Genomic DNA, 23,492 nt, shown 5'->3' on the forward strand with positions numbered 1-23,492 from the left:
AAAAAGTGGCCTGTGGTAGTTTGGATGTGCGCTGGACCATTTCTCTACCGCATCTGGAAAAAAGGCTTTTGGTGGGGGGGGGGGGGGGGGGGGGGGAGGGCCGGGAAATGGACATGTGCGCTGGTTTTAATTTTGCCACATCTATTTACAGCCTGAGCACTTAACGCCACCCATTGACTTAGCAGTAAAGACTCACACATTATCCGCGTGGTAACTTTCCAGCACGTGCCAACTGCTGATTACCACCGGGAATGCCCCCGCAGTAAAAAAATTGAAAATTATTTTCTACTGTGGGTTTTCGGCTTGCATCAAACTCGGGAATTACAGCCTGGCACAAGCACAAGCTGGGCAGTAATGCTGATTTGACGTGTGCTGTACACGCATAGCCCAATACACACCTTTATAAAAGGGCCCCTTTACCCTCTATTGCCTTAGACTGTGAGCCCTCCAGGAACAGAGAAATACCCAGTATACCTGAATGTAGCCCTACCTTGAGCTACTACAGAAAAAGTGTGAGCCAAAATCCAAATAAATAAAATAAATCCAAATAAATAAATACATACATGAAAATGCCAATTTCCCTGAAATGTATCTGTGTGCAGAATATGTGATCTACATTATTAGAAAACAAAATCTATAGACACATAGAACAACATTAGCCATATGTTTCTTTCTTATATTCATAAAATGTGTACCCTGCTTATCTATATGTAAGCAGTTTACAAATAATGGCATGGAGGAGTATCCTAATGGTGGGGTGTGAATTGGGGGGATATGGGTTTGATTCCCACCGTGGTTTCTTATGACTCTGTACAAGTAACCTAACCTTCCATTGCTCTCAAGGGACTCACAATCTTTTGTACCTGGAGCAATGGATGGTTACGTTTCTTGTCCAGGGTCACAAGGAAAAAAATTAAACAAAAAACTCTGCTGTACCTGTATATAATTGTCCAGAGTCAAAAGAAAACAAAACAAAAACTACTGTATCTGTATGTGATATGTGAACTGTTTTGGTTGTACTACAGAAAAGCCATATGTCAAGAACCTGAAACAAACAAAACTGTAACATGACCAGACTACTACCATTTCACAAGTAGAATATAATCATATCCTAAACAGCTAAAAGGTGCTAAAAAAAATCAGAAAGCCAAACATAAGTGGAAAATTGTCATCAGTAAGGCATAGAGCAGTGATAAAAATAACTAAGACCAACATACAGTCTTAAAATCTGTGAGATATATAAAGTCTTGAGAAAATAAATAAGTTATCAATGGCTTTTTAAATCTCACAGTGTTAATCATCATTCTGAAGAATAAAGGCAGATGATTCCACTCAGTCAGTCCCATTAAAAAAAAAAGACCACAGCACTTGTTTTTACAAAATAAGTAAAATTTTCAAATTGCTTTGCATAATTTTGACATCAGCCAAGGACAAGAGACTTCCTATCTCTAGCTTTTTATAAATGCTTCTCACTCTAATTTTGGGGCAAAGCTGGGTATTGGTTTCAAATTTCTGCAATGGTTCTGCCCTTGCACTGGCTGCAGATTGAACAGCTGATTGCTATTCCATATCTATTGAACTTGTTTCCTGCAATAACCTTATTTTCCTGCAATCTCACCTGATTATGATGCATACATATCTCATTTTAGTACAACTCAGGGCACACCTGCATGTAAAATGGCTCATTCAAAGCACCTACTTTTGTTTTGGCAAAATTCCATGAAAAATGCAATGGAAATTGATCAATTGGTCTCAATGGCAAGATAAAGGGATATGCTCCCTTGAGCATATATTAGATAGAAGACAATTAATGGCCTTTCAGGAACTGCAGAACAAATCCAGCTTATTGCCAAGGGTTACAACTTTTAACATTGCTTCTTAGTGAGGGTTTAGACTCTCCTTGCAACAAGGTGATACCATCCTCTAAATTGGATTCTCATTGCTATAAATTATTTCAACAATTGCATTTTATAAGAAGAAAGCTGGTATTAAAAATGTATGGGGAAAATTTTAAATTCTTCTATCTGTTCTCATGGTTCCAATAGAGGAATAAGTCCCTGAGCATTTCCTTATCACAGGAGTGGTCCTTGAGGGCCACAATCCAATTGGGTTTCCTGATTTTCATAATGAATATGTATGAGATCTATTTGCATACAATGGAAGCAGTACATGCTAAGAAATATCATGCATATTCATTGTGGAACTCTTGAAAACTCAACTGGGTTGTGGCTCTTGAGGACCATGGTTGCCACCACTGTCCTATTAGTTTCATTGACACAAACTTTTCTCATGACATCAAAACAAAGGGGGGGAAAACACATACTCCCACAGTATAAAATCAAAAAAGAACAAAGGAGTAGAACTTGGCAGTAGGGTAAATCATGCCTAGAGGCAATAGAGGAGTGTTGGGCACAAGCTATTGGATCTCTTACAGTGCATAGCTGTTCCAAAATCTTAGCCCTCTTGTCCTGTCAATCATTTGCCTCTAGAGTGCTTACACAACTAGAATTTTGTCACCACTAAATTCTTTCAGTTTATTAATCTAATATCATTCAGATAAATTCACAACATCAGACATTGGACTATGAAAACATGACCACGTAGCTTCAGCCATGTCCGTGGATATAGCACTGTACATTGTGGGGGCATAAACAAGATCTGATGTGAGTTTAGATGGTCACCGGAAGATATTCAGACTGGTGCCCAGATAAACCTGAGAAGAGAAGAAAAGTGGGAACAAAGGCCACGGTTTACAGAGACTGGAGCACACAATGTCTTGAGTTAAAACAAGGTTTATTAAAAATCACCTTTTTTTTTAATAAACCTTCTTTTAACTCAAGACATTGTATGCTGCAGTCTCTGGAACCCACGGTCTTAGTTCCCACTTTTCTTCTCTTCTTGAGCTACTTCGTGGGATCTTTTCAGTTCTCCACACACGTGGATTCTCTTTGGATCCAGTTAAACTTGACACTTATAATTAGACAGACTTTTTTCTGAATATTACCACTAACCAGCTAAGTCAATGCTCTGCCCAATCTCTACCCTTGACCTACCCCTAACCTCTCTTGTTAGGGGCTGGCCATTTAGCAACAATAATTAGCAGAACCATCTGTTTAAGTGCTCCTGAATATTGCTGGTTAACCTTGACTAAGCGATTTAAATGGCTAGGAACATTTCCTGATTGCTTAAATCACTTTGCATATTGGACTCTAAAACTTTAGGTCTCCCTGAAAAGTCAAATTAAGGTCCTTTTACCAAGCTGTAGGAAAAACGGCCTTGTGCTAGTGGCAGGGGCCATTTTTCCCACATGCCAGAGTTCTTTTTAGTGCAGCAGGTAAAAAAGCCCCCAGACACACATGGCCATGTGGTAAGAGAACTCTTACCTCATAGCATGTGGCGGGGAGCCTTTACTGCCACCCACTGAGGTGGCGATAAGGACTCCAGTGCTAACCCGGTGGTAACTGATTACCACCCAGTTATCGCTGCACAAGCCATTTCCAGGGGTTTTCATTTTCCCCCAAGAAATGGCACATGCTCAGGGCGGGACTACTGCAGCAGCCGCATTGGGCCAACTGTAGTCCCGGAAAAGTGAGTTGTAAGTCCACTTTGGGCTTATCGTCGCTCTGTAAATGGGCCTTTTGAAACAACTTCAATTCCATTCGCATTTTATTCCACAAACTAGGCACCACACTTGTAAAACAAACGATGACGTGATGACTGGTGCTAGTAGTAAAAAAAAAAGCAGGCATGCGCTCATCTCCATCCGCTTCGCTTCCCTGCCCTCTCTGTCTGCGTCCCGCCCAAAAGGAAATGACATCAGAGGAAGGCGGGACGCAGACAGAGAGGGCAGGGAAGCGAAGCGGACAGAGACAAGCGTGTCTGTCTACCCCCTCTCTTCCTCCCTCCCTCCTGCGCAAGCAGCAGTCTTCTTCAGCTCTTCTGTGTTCCTGGCAGCAGTAGCGACGTATACGCTGCCTTCGGCTCTGCCCCGAAGCCTTCTCTTCAAGTTCCTGTTCCCGCATAGGTGGGAACAGGAACTTGAAGAGAAGGCTTCCAGGGCAGACCGAAGGCAGCGTGTATACGTCACTACCGCTGCCAGGAGCACAGAAAGGTTGAAGAAGACTGCTGCCTGCGCCGGAGGGAGGGAGGAAGAGAGGGGGTAAACAGAGTCACGATCCTGGACCTCACGGGGGGGGGGGGGGGGGGAGCAGAGGGAAATGGATGGAACTGGGAGGGGTGGGGAGCAGAGGGAAGGACCAGGAGATGGATTGGACTGGGAGAGGAGGTGAGAAGAGGGAAGGAGCAGGAGATGGATGGGACTGGGAGAGGAGGGGAGCAGAGGGAAGGAACAGGAGATGGATGGGACTGGGAGGGGTGGGGAGCAGAGGGAAGGAGCAGGAGATGGATGGGACTGGGAGGGGTGGGGAGCAGAGGGAAGGAGCAGGAGATGGATGGGACTGGGAGGGTGGGGAGCAGAGGGAAGCCTACTGGAAAGAAGATACTGCATAAAACAGAAGACACTGGGACCAAAGCCAATAGAAAAACTAAATGATCAGACAACAAAGGTAGAAAAAAGTATTTTATTCAGAATTTATTAATTGAAATATGTCAGCTTTTTGAAATGTGCATCTGTGATATTTTGCCTGTAAATTTCAATTCCGTCCTCCATATTAGCATACCATTTGCATATGTACTGTATATATGCAAATGAATATGCTAATATGCTCCGCCCCATCCTTTGCCCCCCCCCCCCAAATGAAACAGTCAAACTATGCCTATGCTCTCATCATTGGTAACACCAAATTACTCTGACCACTAGACCACAACCAGCAACCTGGCTAATAAGGTTGCAAAAGCCTCTCTCAATTATTGGGGTCTTATCCCTCACAAAACCTTAAATACTAAGCAGAACAGTTTAAACTTAGTGTGAAGCTTTATAGGTGGCCAATGTAGTTCTCATACAAGAATGGTAACCCTATCCCAAAGTTCCAGTACATTATCATGCAAGTGACAATATTCTGTACCCATGTAGCTTTTGTAATACATACTGTGGAAGCCCCACATAAAAAGCATTGAAATAATCCAGCTGAGTAAACACTGTTGTTTCTACTAACAGTAAGAAAATCTTGTGCACCCAAACATTATTGATACACTATTTTTAATTTTACCAAGCAGCCTAGACCACATAGTTCATCTGAGATTACAAATCTAGGGTGGATGTAACACCCTCCAATGTGTTACCTGTAAATCCAGTAGATTGGCAGTCATACCTGCTGACAACATTTTTGTTTTCTGCACATTCAACTATAAACAAGTTTCCATCAACTAGGTATTCACAGCCACATTACACAATCTTCATCTAAGTTACCGAAAATGTCTGTGGTACAAAAAAAATTGAACGTCATCTGAATATAAAAAGTGGAAAAAAAATCCAAAATAATGCATAACTTGTGCTAAATGATGGAAATAAAGGATAAACAATGTCAGAGACAATGGGGAGCCTGGTGGTACCCCATGCAACTATATCAACACCAAGAATCTGAAAAAAAAAAAATCGATCCTGACTAGTGACTATTCCAGTACTTATCTGTTTAATATAGGCCTGCTACTTACCATTTATCAGTCAAATGTGGAACGTAGCTCACCTTGAACTACCACTAAAAATGAATGAGTTAAAATCTATTGTGTTCAGTTCTGGTCACCGTATCTCAAAAAAGATACAGTGCAATTAGAAAAGGTTCAAAGAAGAGCGACCAAAATGGAAAAGGGATGAAACTCCTCTCATATGAAATTGAAGGTTGTAGAAAAACTCCTGTCCTTTAGGAAAATGTTAAACTTAAAATGTGGTTTGTGAAATAAGAAAACTGTTTAGAAGGTGGGCTTTGGGTTCTGATGGTAGTAGCATGGGGCTTTCTCATTTTGTGATGGTAGTGTATTCTGTTGTATATGGGTTTTAGGATTTTGATATTACTGGATGATTATTATTGTTGTGCATTGTTTTTTATAATGTTATGTTTATTCTGTGCTGCCTTAAATAAGATGTTTTAATCAAACTGGGAACATATAATATTGTATGAATAAATAAATGCTTATATAAATAAATTTATTAATCATTGGCCCAAAAAAATCATAATACATCTAAATCCCCCATCCCTATATGTCCACCTGTAAAATGCAACTCTAAAAACTCATATGCAATAAATCCTAAAGTCCCCATGCACACTATCCCACCTCCTCCCACCTTCAATCAATCCACTCCAACAACCCACAATCTTACTGTACAGCTCCTCATCATAATGTATTGCCCCTCAAACCCAACATACCTCACTATCACTTCTGGAGATGCCCGCCTCTGTAATCCCATCTTTACTGGTTCAAACTGAATGGATAGACAAACAACTTTGAACTGGTTCCACGTTTGCCTGCCCCAATGCAAATATTTTCAACCATGGATATTTTTTTTTGTGAGTTAAATTTGTAGAAGTGTTGAAAAAAAATATACACATAAGAATTATGCTTTTGCCACCTTCTGGGAAACACATACGACTAGATTCTATATATCATGCCTAAATATTTAGCGCCAAAATGAAATTTGCCTAAGCACATTCTACAAAGTATGCCTCAATATAGGCATACTTTATGGAATAAGCTAAAATTTATGCATGATATATAGAATATGGTGAGTGGCCATGACAGCGCCTAACTCTAGGTGTGTCCATGTACACCAAGAGGGGCATAATTGAATGGGGTACCCAAGTTTTCCTGGGGCTGTCCTCGCAGGACGGCACCGTGAAGGAGAGGGAAAACCCGTATTATCGAACCAAGATGGGCATCCATCTTTCGTTTCGATAATACGGTCTGGGACGCCCAAATCTCAACATTTAGGTCGACCTTAGAGATGGTCGTCCTTAGAGATGGTCATCCCCGGTTTTCAGCGATAATGGAAATTGAGGATGCCCATCTCAGAAACAACCAAATCCAAGCCATTTGGTTGTGGGAGGAGCCAGCATTTGTAGTGCACTGGTCCCCCTGACATGCCAGGACACCAACCGGGCACTGGGCACTGCAGTGCTCCCAGGTGCATAGCTCCCTTACCTTGTGTGCTGAGCCCCCCTACCCCTCAAAAAACCCACTCCCCACATCTGTACACCACTACCATAGCCCTAAGGGGTGAAGGGGAGCACCTAGATGTGGGTACAGTGGGTTTGTGGTGGGTTTTGAAGGGCTCACATTTACCACCACAAGTGTAACAGGTAGGGGGGGATGGACCTGGGTCCGCCTGCCTGAAGTGCACTGCACCCACTAAAACTGTTCCAGGGACCTGCATACTACTGTCATGGAGCTGGGTATGACATTTGAGGCTGGCATAGAGGCTGGCAAAAGTATTTAAAACGTTGTTTTAGGGTGAGAGTGGGTTGGTGACCACTGGGGGAGTAAGGGGAGGTCATCCCCAATTCCCTCCGGTGGTCATGTGGTCAGTTTGGGCACCTTTTTGAGGCTTGGTCGTAACAAAAATGGACCAAGTAAAGTCAGCCGAGTGCTCGTCAGGGACGTCCTTCTTTTTTCCATTATCAGCCGAGGACGCCCTTGTGTTAAGCACACCACAGTCCCATGTTCGCTATGCTTCCGACACACCCCTGTGAACTTTGGTCATCCCCCCCTGACAGAATGCAGTTGAGGATGCCCAAAATCGCTTTCGATTATGCAGATTTGGGTGACCCTGAGAGAAGGACGCCCATCTCCCAATTTGTGTCGGAAGATGGGCACCCTTCTCTTTGGAAAATAAGCCTGCAAGTCAGTGGCGTTCCTAGGGTGGCTGACACCTGGGGCAGATCGCCGATGCACCCCCCCCCCCTGGGTGCAGCGTGACACCTCCCACCCCCGGCGAAAGGACACCTCCTCCCAGCAAAAGAACGGACACCTCCTCCTGGCGAAAGGACGGACACCTCCCCCCGGGTGCATTTTTACCTGCTGGGGGATGCCGCGCACCTGTCGGCTTCGCTCGTTCCCTGCTCCCTCTGCCCCAGAACAGGAAGTAACCTGTTCCGGGACAGAGGGAGCAGGGAACGAGCATTGCCGACAGATGCGCGGCACCCCCCCCCAGCGGCGTGCACCGGGGCGGACCGCACCCACTGCCCCCCCCCCCTTGGTACACCACTGCTGCAAGTAAAACCTAATGTAACTAACAGCACATAAGTTAGGTGCAGAGCAGGTGTATTCTATAACTCTGTGCATAGTTTTCTAGAACACCCACAACCTGCCCATAGCCATGCCCCTTTTACAGCAGTGCACATTATAATTTACGCATACCACTTTGCAGAATATGCTTAGCAGGTGGCGTGTATAAATTCTTATTAATCCCAATTAGTGCTGATAATTGTGTGTTACCATTCAATTATCAGTGCTGATTAGCTTGTTAATTAATTCAGGGGTCCTTTTACTAAACTGCGGCAAAAAGGGTCCTGTGGTAGCGGCGGGGCCATTTTTCCCATGCACCAGGGCCCTTCTTACCACAGTGGAACCCCCCCCCCAAAAAAAAAAAAAAAAAAAACAGCCATGCTGTAATATAACCCTTGCTGCGTGGCCATGCGACGGGAAGCACTTACTGCCACCCACTAAGGTGGCGGTAAGGGCTTCCACGGTAATCCAGTAGTAACCAGGCAGTGCACGTTGATGCCTGATTACCGCTGGGTTAGTGCCACGCTAGACAAAAAAAAAGAATCTCCAGAGTGCTGGAAATGGGGAGCACTCCAGTCGGAATTCCCACCCGCGGCCGCATTGGGCCAGCGATAGTTCCGGATTATTGAGCAGTAAGCCAGTGTTGGGCTTGCCGCCGCTTTGTAAAAGTCCCACTTCAGTTATGTGCATTGTTATGGAATACACTCAGTTTCCTCACAGAAATCTCGGTGAGATATATAGGATCCAGCAGATAACTCACTTTGAATATCAGGCTTAGAGATGTATCTACTTCTTTCCTATTGAGCTGCAAAGAGAAGCTCTTGAAGAGTAGGGCATTACCTTAGTCTGGGACAAAAAAAAATTATGGGTTTTGTGTCCTTTTGTTCATAGAAAAGTAGAAGGCTGGTGGCTTGAGTATTAGGATTGTTCATGGTGGGAGTCTAATGGGGAAGAGAATGTGGTATATGTTTCTTCATCTAAGGTTGATGGAGTACCTATTCAGAGTTCTTCTTGGGTTCAAAGAACCTTGATTGATAAAGTTTGGAGTAGGAGAGGCTCTTCTAATTCAGAAACAGTCCACACCAGATGATGTGATGAGAGCCAATGTGCCAGCATAATACCAACATAACACCTAATAAGCACATAGTAGAACATTCAAATAACATAAACTTGTTGTTAACGCTTAATCTACAATACAGTGCAAATAAAGAGATGGGGACAAGATGGGTAGCATAGAGTCAATTGGGATAAGGGAATGTGACTTGATATATTGTCTTTCTGTAGCTGTTGCAACTACATTCAAAGCAGTTTACATAGTATATGCAGGTATTTATTTGCACCTGGGGTAATGGAGGGTTACATGACTTGCCCGGAGTAACAAGGAGTTACAGTAGGAATTGAACCCAGTTCCCCCAGATCCATGTCTACTACACTAACCACTAGACTACTCCTCCACTATATAGAGGAGTGGCTAAACTCAAGGGAAGTTTAGTGAGGTTCTTAAACTAATGCATGCAGACTAACATTCAAAACATTATTTTCTGGAAAAAAAATTGCCTGTACTAAAGGCATGTGGAAAAATCTATGGGTGTTTTCTAACAGTGACAGTTTTCAAAGTGGCAAAAACCAGTGAATTAAAAGCACCTGCGGACTTTGCACCCAAAAAGTGGGCCACTTGAAATTTACCCTGTGCATTTTTGATTCTGATGTCAGTATGTCCTTATGTGACTCTGCATCCTATCTACCAGTGTATAGCAATGTAGTCATGAATACGTTTTGCAGAGTGTACATGTTTTATATCATCATAGAGCTATTTCTCAAGATCTGGATTGTTTGTCTTGGTACAGTTTGGTCTATCTGGTTAATACTGGCATAATATTTGATGCTTATCGGTATTATATATATAGGATATGGCGCATAGCAGTATTATTTTGTTTTCCTACAAATTCACCTGCACCCACAAGTGGGACCCTCCTGTTATGACTAACATTAATACTGAATGAAGTAACAGCTGCTTCATCCTAATGAGCTTTAAGTAAAGCAAAATATATCTTTCAGGCGACACTTCCAAACTTGGCAGATGGCCTAGAAAAATCTTTAAGAACAAAAACAGGTCCTCTGGATGTGCTTTATATAAAATATTTGCAATTTTTCAGTAAACACTAGGAGGGATAAGTTATCCATGCATCTCTATAGCTGCCATTCATGTGGCTGAGATATATAGATATCTTTATATATAGAGGCTGAATGTTAAGCTATATAAATAATGTCTGGTCCTTCTGCAACCCTCCCTGCACAGAACAGGCCCCTTCTCTCCCTGCACACAGAACAAGCCCCCCTCCTGGACACACCTGCAGCCCTCCCTAGACCTATCATCTATCTTCTGGTGATTTAGTGGGTAGTCAGGGCAGGAATGATTCCCAGTTGCTCCTACCCATGTCCTCTCTGCTGCCAAGATGGCTGCTGCAACCTCCGTCAGAAGAAAAAGGAAGCTGTTTATCCATCTAACTCCATCATTACTATATGCAGACTTTAAAGTGGATCACTAGAATTCAAAACCTAAACATCACAATAAGATGATAAAGATATAGGACATATAACACTAAGAGATAATTATGATGGCTCAAAAAAAGGTGTACTTAGTCTTATTGTCACATATCACATGCTTACAGGTCTTAACTTTGCCCAATTAGCTGGGTATGTATGGCACTGAACATTGGCCATTTCTGCATAACTCCCAAGATATACAATGCCAGTACCCAGACATTACCCAGCATTGAATGTCTGGGTTTATTTTGACTGGTAGTGGTAAATGCTTTAAAAAACATTCACTGCCACAAACTAAATATTGATCGGAAACATTTTTCTGTGGTGAAGCCTTAGAGCATTGGCACATAAAGGTGAGGGAAAGTGGTAGCTGGAATGGTGCTGCTTATGTTGCCGCTTCTGCTTAAGGACATGCCTACTCTTTCCCCTGCTGCATTCCCACTGGTCCTCTGCCTCTGGTGCTCCCTTTCCTCCACCTTTCTCACCAGCTTATCCTCTTAGTAAATCAGAGGGTTCCAATGGAGAGAGAGAGAGAGATGATTTCTTTCACCCATGCAACACAGAGAGTAGAGTGCATATAAGCATCTTCCTTTGCAAGGGCAATGAACACCTTTTTGGTTGGAAGGGCCAAACAAACCATTCTCAGCCTCGGCTGCCAAGTTTTCTAGTTGCTGATTCTGTATTGGGCAAAGTGTTGAACAAAAAATGGTGGGACCATAGCCCGAATGATCTGTCCCATTCCACTGCTTACTCCACCTTGAGAATTCAACATTTTTTTCTACTTCAACATGCAATGAGTCCACCAGCACCAAATTTTCTGCAGTGAATCTGCATCACCGCTGAAAACCCATTAACTTTTAGAACTGGTATTATTCTCTGATTCTCAGGTACAGAGGTAGATTCTAATAATAAGTTAAAGATTACCAGTAGCAGGTCCAGTTGATTCCAAACTATTGGCTTCTTGGGCAGTTGATGCTATCTATTTAAAGGTAAAAATAATCAAGCCTCACTGGCTGAAATACTTTACAATACTAAATAAATACATCTTACAAGTTCCAATGAAAAATTATAAATTTAGGGGTTGATATTCAGCTAGCAGATTTTTCATGGTCAAGATGAAAGTGCATCAAAGTAGTGATTCCAATTAGAGCTGTTCCAATATCATAATACTGTCTGAATCCCATTTGGTGTGGGTGAAGAACATTTCATTTTTCAAAATAGTCCTGTAGTAGGTTTCTGTGGTCTTCCCCAAAGCCACTGTTGCTATTACTGCTGTGACTAGGTTGCTTAAGATTGAAATATATTCAATCTCTTCTTGGGTGGGGGGGAGGTGTAAAGGCAGCTTCAATCACACTACTGTCAAATACATAAGGCCACCCCTCTGAAATAGATTCATTCTCTTCTTGGGGGGAGGTGTACTGGCAGCTTCAATCACACTACTGTCAGATACATAAGCCACCCCTCTCAACTATGCTACTTTGATTATATACCCATCAGTAGACTTCCCAATGGGTACAATTGACTTCTGCCATCAGAAGTCCACCCCTTGATCAGAAATAATGCTTCTCTGTGGACCAATCCTTATTTTAGGCTTGCTGGATGTGCTATAACTTGCAGTATTTGAGATAGCTCTTCCTGCTGGACTGTGATTTTAGAGAAAGACATACTTATATAGCTGGAGAGAAGCAGCTGGTTTTAGAAATGCCTCCATGTAGCTTGATGGTTAAAAACGCCACTGTTTGCACCATTTCAATATAAAATGCTTAGTCAACACCCTCTCAAACAAAACATCATCTGCAAACTTATAACAATCAAGTTTTACTGCAATTCACCTTCAGCAAAATATCTTTGCACTTTAGTTGCATTTGTCCTTGCCCTTCCACCCTATTGGCCATTTTTAATGCATTTATGATAGGCATTCTTGTATTATAGTACTATTGCTAAGTGGATTTCCTTTGTTGTGTTCATGTCTAGCATTAGTAGAGCTAACCCTGGCTCTACTAAATCTCTCAGATGTAGTGTAGGTAGATGTTAAATTGGGCTAAATAAAGCATTCTTACTGAGCAGCCAGACACTGCCATACAGCCCCTTTGCAAATAGAAGTGGATGGAGTAGAACAAAAATGTTAGCATTATAGTGGTAATATAAAGGAAAGGAATACTTGGCATAGGTTCAATCCCATGATTTTCTATGAGAGCAAAAATGTATAAGATATAAAAGGATTTATGCAGCCAAAAAATGAGGCTGCCTGAGTTTGTTGCTCATATGAGTTAATGCAAATATATTTTGAATAGAAAAATAATTAATGCAGTTCAGGTGATCAAATAGTCATCTGAGGGTGGGAACAGACCTGGGTAATGGAAAGAATAGTTAGGCTCTGCCTCCAGTGTACTTGCAGTATCTTTTTTAGATACTTGTAAATAAATTTCATACATGCAAACAAATTGAATGAAGGTTGATTCTCTCCTTTTATAAAAGTAGCCATTAAAGAAGGCCTGAGTTTTTGATCTCCATTTGCCTCTCGATGGCCAAAACAGGTAACTGAATTAACACAGTCTGTTTACTATATCATCATTGGAATTATAGACAATTCCCTAAACACAGATTAATTAACATCAAATTTGTGTTGAGTTTCCAAATTCAATGTATATGGTTTAAGTGGTCATTAGTGTAGAAACATTCATATGCAAATAGCAGCATTTACAAATGTATATTGCATAGAGGTATAAATATTGATTTTAGAAAGCAGCTATTTACAGAGGATCCACACTATGCAGAGATTTCAAGAGGGCATGGTTGGTCCTGGCTCAAGCAGGACTAAAATCTATGGGGCTCATTTTCAAAAATGAAAAATGTCCAAAAACTGTCATAAAGCACAAATTTCTTCTCAAAACATCCAAATTGGTATTTTCGAAACCTGCTTTGCAAACTATCTGTGCAATTAGTCTGCAGTTCATCCAAGGGAGTGTGTTGGGGGAATTTGAAGGTAGGACTAGGGCAGGCTTAGGGCATACCTAACACTTGGATGTTTTACAGTCATAATAGAACAAATCAAAAACGTCCAGGGCAAAAATCTAAATGCTTTAGTCTAGACCTGTTTTTATAAAGAAATAAGATATACCCAGTGGTCACTGACTTCTCCCACCCTCCAAAAATGTGAATAAAAATAGTATTTGCCAGCCTGTATGACAGCCTCAGAATTTATAGCCAGGTCCAGTAAAGCAGTATGCAGGTCCCTGGAGTAGTGTAGTGGTGGACGCAGTGCACTGTAGACAGGTGGACCCAGGCCCATACCTCCCCTACTTGTTACACTTGTGGTGGAAACTGTAAGCCTTACCAGAAATCAACTGTACCCACAAATATGCACCCCGATCACCCATAAGGACTATTGTAGTGGTGTATAGTTGGGGGTAGTGGGTTTTGACTGGGTTTTGGGGGAAACAGTAGACAAAATTAGGAAGCAATGGTGAGATGTGTACCTAGGAATATTTGTATGAAGTCCACAGCAGTGCCCCCTAGGGTGCCCCATTGTTCTCCTGGAATGTCTGGGGTATCAGTCTACCAAAAATGCTGGCTTCTCCTACATCCCAGTGGCTTGATTATCTATGTTTTTCACTTGTATATTTTTTTTTCAAAAATGGCCTGATAAATGCACAGAGCACAAAACCTTATTACAAACAGTATTTAAAAAAAAAAAGATAGACGTGGAGGGGCGACCAAGTTTTCCTGAGGGCGTCCTCGCAGGACGTCCTCGGGAAGGGGCGGCGAAACCCATATTATCGAAACAAGATGGGCATCCATCTTTCATTTCGATAATACGGTCGGGGACGCCCAAATCTTAACATTTAGGTCGACCTTAGAGATGGTCTTCCCCGGTTATCAGCGATAATGGAAACCAAGGATGCCCATCTCAGAAATGACCAAATCCAAGCCGTTTGGTCATGTGAGGAGCCAGCATTCGTAGTGCACTGGTCCCCCTCACATGCCAGGACACCAACTGGGCACCCTAGGGGGCACTGCAGTGGACCACAAATTGCTTGCTTACCTTGGGTGCTGAGCCCCCCAAAACCCACTCCCCACAACTGTACAACACTACCATAGCTGTAAGGGGTGAAGGGGGGCACCTACATGTGGGTACAGTGGGTTTGTGGTGGGTTTTGAAGGGCTCACATTTACCACCACAAGTATAACAGGTAGGGGGATGGGCCTGGGTCCGCCTGCCTTTAATGCACTGCACCCACTAAAGCTGTTCCAGGGACCTCCATACTGCAGTCAGGGAGCTGGGTATGACATTTGAGGCTGGCAAAAAATATTTTAAAAGGTTTTTTAGGGTGGGAGGGGGTTAGTGACCACTGGGGGAGTAAGGGGAGGTCATCCCCAAATCCCTCCGGTGGTCATCTGGTCAGTTTTGGCACCTTTTTGAGGCTTGGTCGCAAGAAAAAATGGACCAAGTAAAGTTGGCCAAGTGCTCGTCAGGGACGCCCTTCTTTTTTCCATTATCGGCCGAGGACGCCCATGTGTTAAGCACGCCCTTGTCCCGCCTCCCTGTGCTTCTGACATGCCCCAGAAACTTTGGTCATCCCCACGACGGAAAGCAGTTGAGGATGCTCAAAATCGGCTTTTGATTATGACGATTTGGCGACCCTGGGATAAGGACGCCCATCTCCCAATTTGTGTCAAAAGATGGGCATCCTTCTGTTTCGAAAATAAGCCTGATAGTGTGGTTTCGAAAATGCCCATATTTCCTATCATATTTGGGATGTTTAGTACAAAATGTCCAAAGTCTTACTTAGACATCATATCGAAAATGCCACAACACATGTGTATTTTCCATTTTGCAAAGGGAATATGCTTGAATGGGGAAAAATTTCTACATAGAGTTTTACATCAGCTGAAAGGCCTGCATAGATGTTATAAAGTCTTTACAGGGAGGATTAAGGAAGTCATTCTCCTTAGCCCTTAACTCAACTTAATTGGTGAAGTATTTCCTCCCCCCAAAAATGTACCAAAATTTAATTTACTGTGTATTCTATATACTTTAACTAGAACATTATTCTGGAAATGGCGATCGCCACTACGGTATTTGTAAGCCACATTGAGCCTGCAAAGAGGTGGGAAAATGTGGAATATAAATGCAGAAAATAAATAAATAAATAAATAAATAAACCCAAAACCAGGAGGGAGATCGACAGCAGACTTTTTAAGACAGGAGGAAATCGGTAGATTAGACTGACCCTCTTTTAGCGATGAATCAATCACCAGTCAAAAAAACCTCCTTCCTGCCTACAATATATATATCATTCCTCCAATAATGCTGGTCTGTATAAATATTATTTCCTGACTATTATTCCTTCATTAATGCTGATCTCTGTGAACATTTAATATTTTTTTCCTTTTTTCAAATTTATTTATATCAACATTTGGACAAAAAAAAAATCACATTGTGCAGCATGACTTATCTTTGTAAGCTGTATCCTGCTTGGCACCTGTTTTGCAAAGGTTTCATCAGGGGATCATATCCAGCTGTCATCTGCAAAACAAAGCATTAGACAAAAGAGCCCTGTTTACTAAGACGTACTACTACTACTTATCATTTCTATAGCGCTACTAGACGTACGAAGCACGGTACACTTGAACATGAAGAGACAGTCCCTGCTCGACAGAGCTTACAATCTAATTAGGACAAACAGGACAAACAAGAGATAAGGAAATATTAAAGTGAGGATGATAAAATAAGGGTTCTGAACAAGTGTTTTAAGTTCATATATTCCTATGGTGTCTCTAACGTTAGTGCATGCTAATTTATAGCGTGTGTTAAAAACCTTAGTTTGCCTACAGCGTGGCTTAATAAACAGGGCCCAAAGTGAATCTCTACATTGTTTATTATTGTTTTCAAGTATACGGTACTTACTATTTTAAAGTCTGCACATGCACTACCCACTTTTTCAGTGATTGTGTCAAAAAATGGCAGCAGCGTTTGAATAAACCCACCTCATTTGACATATTTGCAACTAAATGGTGGCGGCATTTCTCAATATAAGCTGCCTCCTTTGACGTATTTACAACTGAATGGTTCAATCTAAACAATGTAGGATTCATAAAAAATGATTCCAATTGATGTTAGTATTAAGAACTGTAGGTTCCAAAGTTTTTAAATGAAAGATCCACTGCTGTTTCTGCTGTAATAATAATCTTTAGTTCAACAAATCTGACCTATTGTCCAGGCTAGAGGTTTTCAACCCAGTCCTCAGGACACACCCAGCTGGTCAAAGTACCCACAATAAATATGCATGAGATAGATTTGCATGTACTACCTCCATTGTATGCCCATCTATTTCATGCATTTTCATTGTGGGTATCCTGAAAACCTGATAGGCTAGGTGTGTCCCGAGGACTGTGTTGATAACAACTGGACCAGGCTATCAAAAAGGGGCTACTATTGTCTTAAAGATAAATTCAGGAACTATAGTATTGCAACATGTAAAATCAATGAAAAAAGAAACAGTGGTGTGAAGATCCTAAGGCATTTGCAGAAGAGTAAACACGCACCAACTTTGGCAGGAAGTCCCCAAAGCACCAGAAGTGGGATCACATCCTAAGACAATAAGGACAAAATTTGGGGGCATCGATGGGCCACTGGAGTCTAGTACTTATGTCAGCACTCTAATTGACTTCAGTGTTAGCTAAGGAAATGTTAGGGGTACATAATCATTGTTCATCATATCTTCAAATTCTCTCTCTCTCTCTCTCTCAGCCCAATGCACCACTGAAATAGTAAAAACAACACAAGAAGCAATAGAATGAAAATTCAAGACATGTAGAAAGTAGGCAAAGAGTGAAGACAGACATCGCAGAGAATCTGAACTGATGGCATGACTTGTAGTGTCAAAATGATGGATCACTTGGGTCATGTCTGAGCAATGTTAGGAAGAGACGGCAGTGTCAGAGAACAAAGAAAGGTGAGCAAAAGCTTCATGCATAGAACCTCCCCTGCAACATTAGCATGAGGCTGCATAAAATTTCTTTGCAATGTATAAACCAAAACATTTAGGTTTGATTCTTTAGCTATAATCATTGTCTTAAAGCTCTACTCATGACATCACTTTTTAAACCTTTTCTGCAACATTAGCAAGAATGTCAGTCAAACACATGTGTATCCCCATTGCATTTAGGATGTCTAGATCATAAATGGAACATCCAAGTTGGGATGGTCACAATTTCCAGTATATTTTACAAACAGTCTGCTAAACACAGAGCTTTGTATAAAATATGCATAAGGATGTGCACAAGTACATGCATATTTGCTAGTGTACTATATACAAGCTTTATTTTCAAGTTTTAAATCAAATGGGGAGGAGAGCCAACAGTGACTCAGGAGCACATAGTTCGGAGTGAGATATCCTTGAAGGATGCTATCAAAACAAGACATTTAGAGAATCCTGGTAGACAGCATATAACAAAGGTGAAAGAAAGCCAGGAGCGTTTATGAGGAAAGAAAAGGTGTAAATTATCCCTATCAACTTCTAAGCAACTTGTAGATACAAGGAAAACACACAATTTGAAATGTCTATATACAAATGCTAGGAGCCTAAAAAATAAGATGGGAGAGATAGAGTATAGCTTTAAATGAAGAGGCATCTCAAAGACCTGGTGGAAGGAGGACAACCAATGGGACACTGTGTTACCAGAGCACAAATTATATCATAATGATAGGGTGAATCAAATTGGAGGCAACAGAAAGCAATGTGGAATCCTCATGGATAGAAATTCCATGTGAGAAGGGAAAGTTAAGAGGTAATAGGCTTAGAAGAAATCTTAGAAGTAGTGGATGGATGGATGGATGGAATGGCCTCCCGGTGGAGGTCATGGAGACAAGGACTGTGTCAGAATTTAAGAAAGCATGGGACGGGCACATGGGATTTGTTAGGAAGAGGAGGAGTTAGTATTTCTATGTTTCTAAAGAGTATTTATCTATTTATAGCATTTATATCCCACACTTTCCCACCCATGAGCAGGCTCAATGTGGCTTACATTAGTTCAAAAAGGCTAACATCAGTGTAAAAAGGCTTAAATCAATTTAGTAACAAACAATCAGATACATTAAGGATGAAGTAGTTGGTGAGTAATGACAGAGGGGAAGAAAGGAGAAAGGTGTAGAAGAATTCATTACGGCCGCATAACAGTAGCTGTTCAGGAGTCACTAATGCAATGTGGGACTGTAGCGTAAGCTTTTATAAATAAGGTGGTAGGGCTATTCTATCATCCACCAGGACAGAACAAACAAATAAATGAAAGTATGCTAACAGAAATTAGGAACGCTGGCAAATTTAGTAACAGTATAACGAGTGATTTCAATTACCAAATACACTTAAAAAAGAGAGAAGCTTTGCAAGAACCAGAAATATAACACACCAGCTGATACTCAGCCAGTGATGGTCAGCATTTTTTTTAAATACTAACCATTGCTGGCTAGTTTAGCCCCCAGTATTCAATGCCAGGCTACATCCGGGCACTGGCACTGAATATTGATATCTGTACTGCTAGATTTAAACCTACTACTACTACTTAACATTTCTAAAGCGCTACTAGGGTTATGCAGCGCTGTACAATTTAACATAGAAGGACAATCCCTGCTCAAAGAGCTTACAATCTAAAGGACACCTGAACAGTCAGTCCGATAGGGGCAGTCAAATTGGGGCAGTCTGGATTTCCTGAAAGGTAAGAGTTAGGTGCCGAACGCAGCATTGAAGAGGTGGGCTTTAAGCAAAGACTTGAAGATGGGCAGGGAGGAAGCTTGGCGTAAGGGCTCGGGAAGGTTGTTCCAAGCATAGGGTGAGGCGAGGCAGAATGAGCGGAGCCTGGAGTTGGCGGTGGTGGAGAAGGGTAATGAGAGGAGGGATTTGTCCTGCGAATGGAGGTTTCGGGCGGGAACGTAAGGGGAGATGAGGGTAGAGAGGTAGTGAGGGGCAGCAGACTGAGTGCATTTGTAGGTAAGAAGGAGAAGCTTGAACTGAATGCAGTATCTGATTGGAAGCCAGTGAAGTGACCTGAGGAGAGGGGTGATATGAGTATATCGGTTCTGGCGGAATATAAGACGTGCAGCAGAGTTCTGAACAGATTGAAGGGGGAATAGGTGGCTAAGTGGGAGGCCGGTGAGGAGTAAGTTGCAGTAGTCAAGGCGAGAGGTAATGAGAGCGAGGACGAGAGTTCGGGTGGTGTGTTCAGAGAGGAAAGGGTGAATTTTGCTGATGTTAAAGAGGAAGAAGCGACAGGTCTTGGCTATCTGCTGGATATGCGCAGAGAAGGAGAGAGAGGAGTCAAAGATGACTCCGAGGTTGCGGGCAGATGAGACGGGGAGGATGAGGGTGTTATCAACTAAGATAGAAAGTGGAGGAAGAGGAGAAGTGGGTTTTGGTGGAAAGACGATGAGCTTGGTCTTGGACATGTTCAGTTTCAGGTGGCGGTTGGACATCCAGGCAGCAATGTCGGATAAGCAGGCTGATACCTTTGCCTGGGTCTCCGCGGTGATGTCTAGTGTGGAGAGATACAGCTGGGTGACATCAGCATAGAGATGATACTGGAAACCATGGGATGAGATCAGGGAGCCCAGGGAAGAGGTGTAGATTGAGAAGAGAAGGGGTCCAAGGACAGATCCCTGGGGAACACCAACAGATAGCGGGATGGGGGTGGAGGAGGATCCATGAGAGTGAACTCTGAAGGTGCGGTGGGAGAGATAGGAGGAGAACCAGGAGAGGACAGAGCCCTGGAACCCAAATGAGGACAGTGTGGCAAGAAGTAAATCATGATTGACAGTGTCAAAAGCGGCGGATAGATCGAGGAAGATGAGGATGGAGTAGTGGCCTCTGGATTTGGCAAGGAACAGGTCATTACAGACTTTAGAGAGTGCTGTTTCTGTCGAGTGTAGAGGGCGAAAACCGGATTGAAGTGGATCGAGGATGGCATGAGAGGAGAGAAAATCAAGGCAGCGACTGTGAACGGCGCACTCAAGTATTTTGGAGAGGAAGGGTAGGAGGGAGATGGGGCAGTAGTTGGAGGGACAGGTAGGGTCAAGTGATGTTTTTTTGAGGAGAGGTGTGACTACGGCGTGCTTGAAGGTGTCAGGGACAGTTGCAGTGGAGAGAGAGAGAGGTTGAGGATATGACAGATGGAGGGGGTGACAGTATGAGAGATGATGTTAAGTAAGTTGGTGGGGATGGGATCAGAAGCTAAAAACCTAAAAGCCTTCCCAATCCCCCTCTCAGTGCCCCACCATCTCTCCCCCAGCCCTCAGAAAGCAAAGACCTTCCCCCCGAACAAGCCCCCCAACTCTGAATGAACCCCCTGAGGTCAAGCTAGGCCCCCTGGGCCTACCACCATCCCTGGTGGTATTTATAGGGTCACGGGACAGAAGCAAATCCCTCTTACATCTGCCTGGGTAAAATGGCTGCTGCGACCTCTCGTGGCAGTTCACGGTACTTCATGTAGTACTTACCTTGACCTCAGTGAGGCTCATTTGGTGAGAGGGGCTTTGCTTCCTGATGACTGGGAGGAGGACGACGAGAGGGAGGAATAGTACTTTTGGAGGTCAGGAGGGGGATTGAGAGGGCTTTTATGTTTAAATTTAGTTATGCGGGTCCTGGCCAATATTCAGTGCTGGAGCCCACATAGCTAAGTGGGTGAAGTTAGAACAGTTTTTGAGCTATCCTAAATTTCACCCAGTTAGCTATACAGGTGAAAGCACTGAATATTGTCAGCACCCGCTTAACTTCCGGCTCCTCCCAAATGCTGCCGCCATCACCGCCCCTGACCCTTTGGGTGGTCTATGTGAATATTCCACAGCACTGTCTGGTTAATTGCCATTGAATATCCCCACTTACATAGTAACATAGTAACATAGTAGATGACGGCAGAAAAAGACCTGCACGGTCCATCCAGTCTGCCCAAGAAGATAAATTCATATGTGCTACTTTTTTATTTGTACTGTCCTCTTCAGTGCACAGACCGTATAAGTCTGGCCAGCCCTATCCCCGGCACAGACCGTATAAGTCTGCCCAGCACTAGTCCCGCCTCCCAACCACCAGCCCCAGCACAGACCGTATATGTCTGCCCAGCACTAGCCCCGCCTCCCAACCACCAGCTCTGCCTTAGATGATGGTGCGCAATTTAAGCGGGCAAGAGAAGCTCCTACCCGCTTAAATTGCTTTGAATATCGGCCGGATATAACAAGAAATTGTCATAGATTCCCTCCAACTTTATACTACAAAACTTTAGTGGAAAAAGAAGTCTTCAGAATATTCTGTCACTGGCCCATCAATAGAATGCCACACACAGAGTGGCAAAGGCTTGCTTAATTATCAGTCAAAAAACTGCACTTCTTTTACCTTTTCAATTTTTGATCTAATTAACCTTTGTTATATTTTAATTAATAAACACAAAAGGGAAAATGAGGCAGAATCCTGAGAGAGATGCTCAATAGCTGTGGATAAAGTATATCATTCAATTTTGATGGTTTGATTTTGGTGAATGCTGATGAGAGACTGTCATTCCCCTGAAGCAGTGTTATAGCAAAACAGGGCTTCTATTGCCATTTAGGTCACTGCTTTACTAATTGGATGTTCACCTGTCAATTAGTAAGATAACTGCCTTAGAGATACCTGTATGTTTTGGGGAAAGAAAAATTGCTATAAGCATAAATTGGTTTACTTCTTTGTGCCATTGCAGGGCCATATAGCAATTCACAATGTTATCCTAAAATCATAACATTTTTTAGAGTCCCTCTCAGTTAAGCTGTAGAGTGCAGATATAGATGGTTTCTAAGTTTCCAAGTTTATTTAGAATTTACTATTCTGCCCTATGGCAGCCTTCAGGGCGGTTCACAATCTAATACATGAAAATGATAAATAAGACATAATGTAGGCAGACAGATTTTGAGGAAGGAGTAGAACTATAAAAATGATAAGAAAGAAACATGAAAAGACACAAGGAAGGTGAGGCTCAGTAAAGTCCGCAGAGTCCCTGGACAGAATCAGAAAATAAATGTTCAGCTGAATGCATTGTTAAAAAGATAAGTTTTAAGATCTGCCCTAAACTTTGTTAGTGATGCTTGTAATCTTAAGGAGCCTGGAAGAGCATTCCAGAGTTGTGGTCCCTGAACTGAGAAAGAAGAGTAACTAATATGTTCAGGAATAATATGTTCATGGAGGAGTGGCCTAGTGGTTAGGGTGGTGGACTTTGGTTCTGAAAAACTGAGTTTAATTCCCACTTCAGGCACAGGCAGCTCCTTGTAATTCTGGGCAAGTCACTTAACCCTCCATTGCCCCATGTAAGCCAAAAGCACGGGTACAAATGTAACAACAAACAAACATGATAGGGAGGTATGATTCACTGGTTTTGTTGAGCAGACCAGAGAATTCCCAGAGGACTGTAGCAGCTCTCAGCTTTTGGTTTGCTATAGCAAACTCATAAATTATGGTTTTAAATAGCCCATGTAAAGTTAACATCTACAATAAATTTACAATTTACATTTCTAGTATATTTTTCATGTTATATGGTTCTTCTCTTTAGCTTATAAGTCTTTCCCATGCATATTTCTGAATCAATATTTATTAGATTACCACACCTGGGCCCTCTGGTCAGCAATGCCCAATCCTTTCAAAGCACTCTGGCTTCCTAATATCTATCATATTAACTGTAAACTTCCTCTTTTAACATATCCATTATTTGAATTTGTCTTGCTATTTGTCCAATCATTTGGCTCCCTACACAAT

Source organism: Microcaecilia unicolor, chromosome 5 (genome assembly GCF_901765095.1).
Source record: "Microcaecilia unicolor chromosome 5, aMicUni1.1, whole genome shotgun sequence".
Lineage (NCBI taxonomy): Eukaryota > Metazoa > Chordata > Amphibia > Gymnophiona > Siphonopidae > Microcaecilia > Microcaecilia unicolor.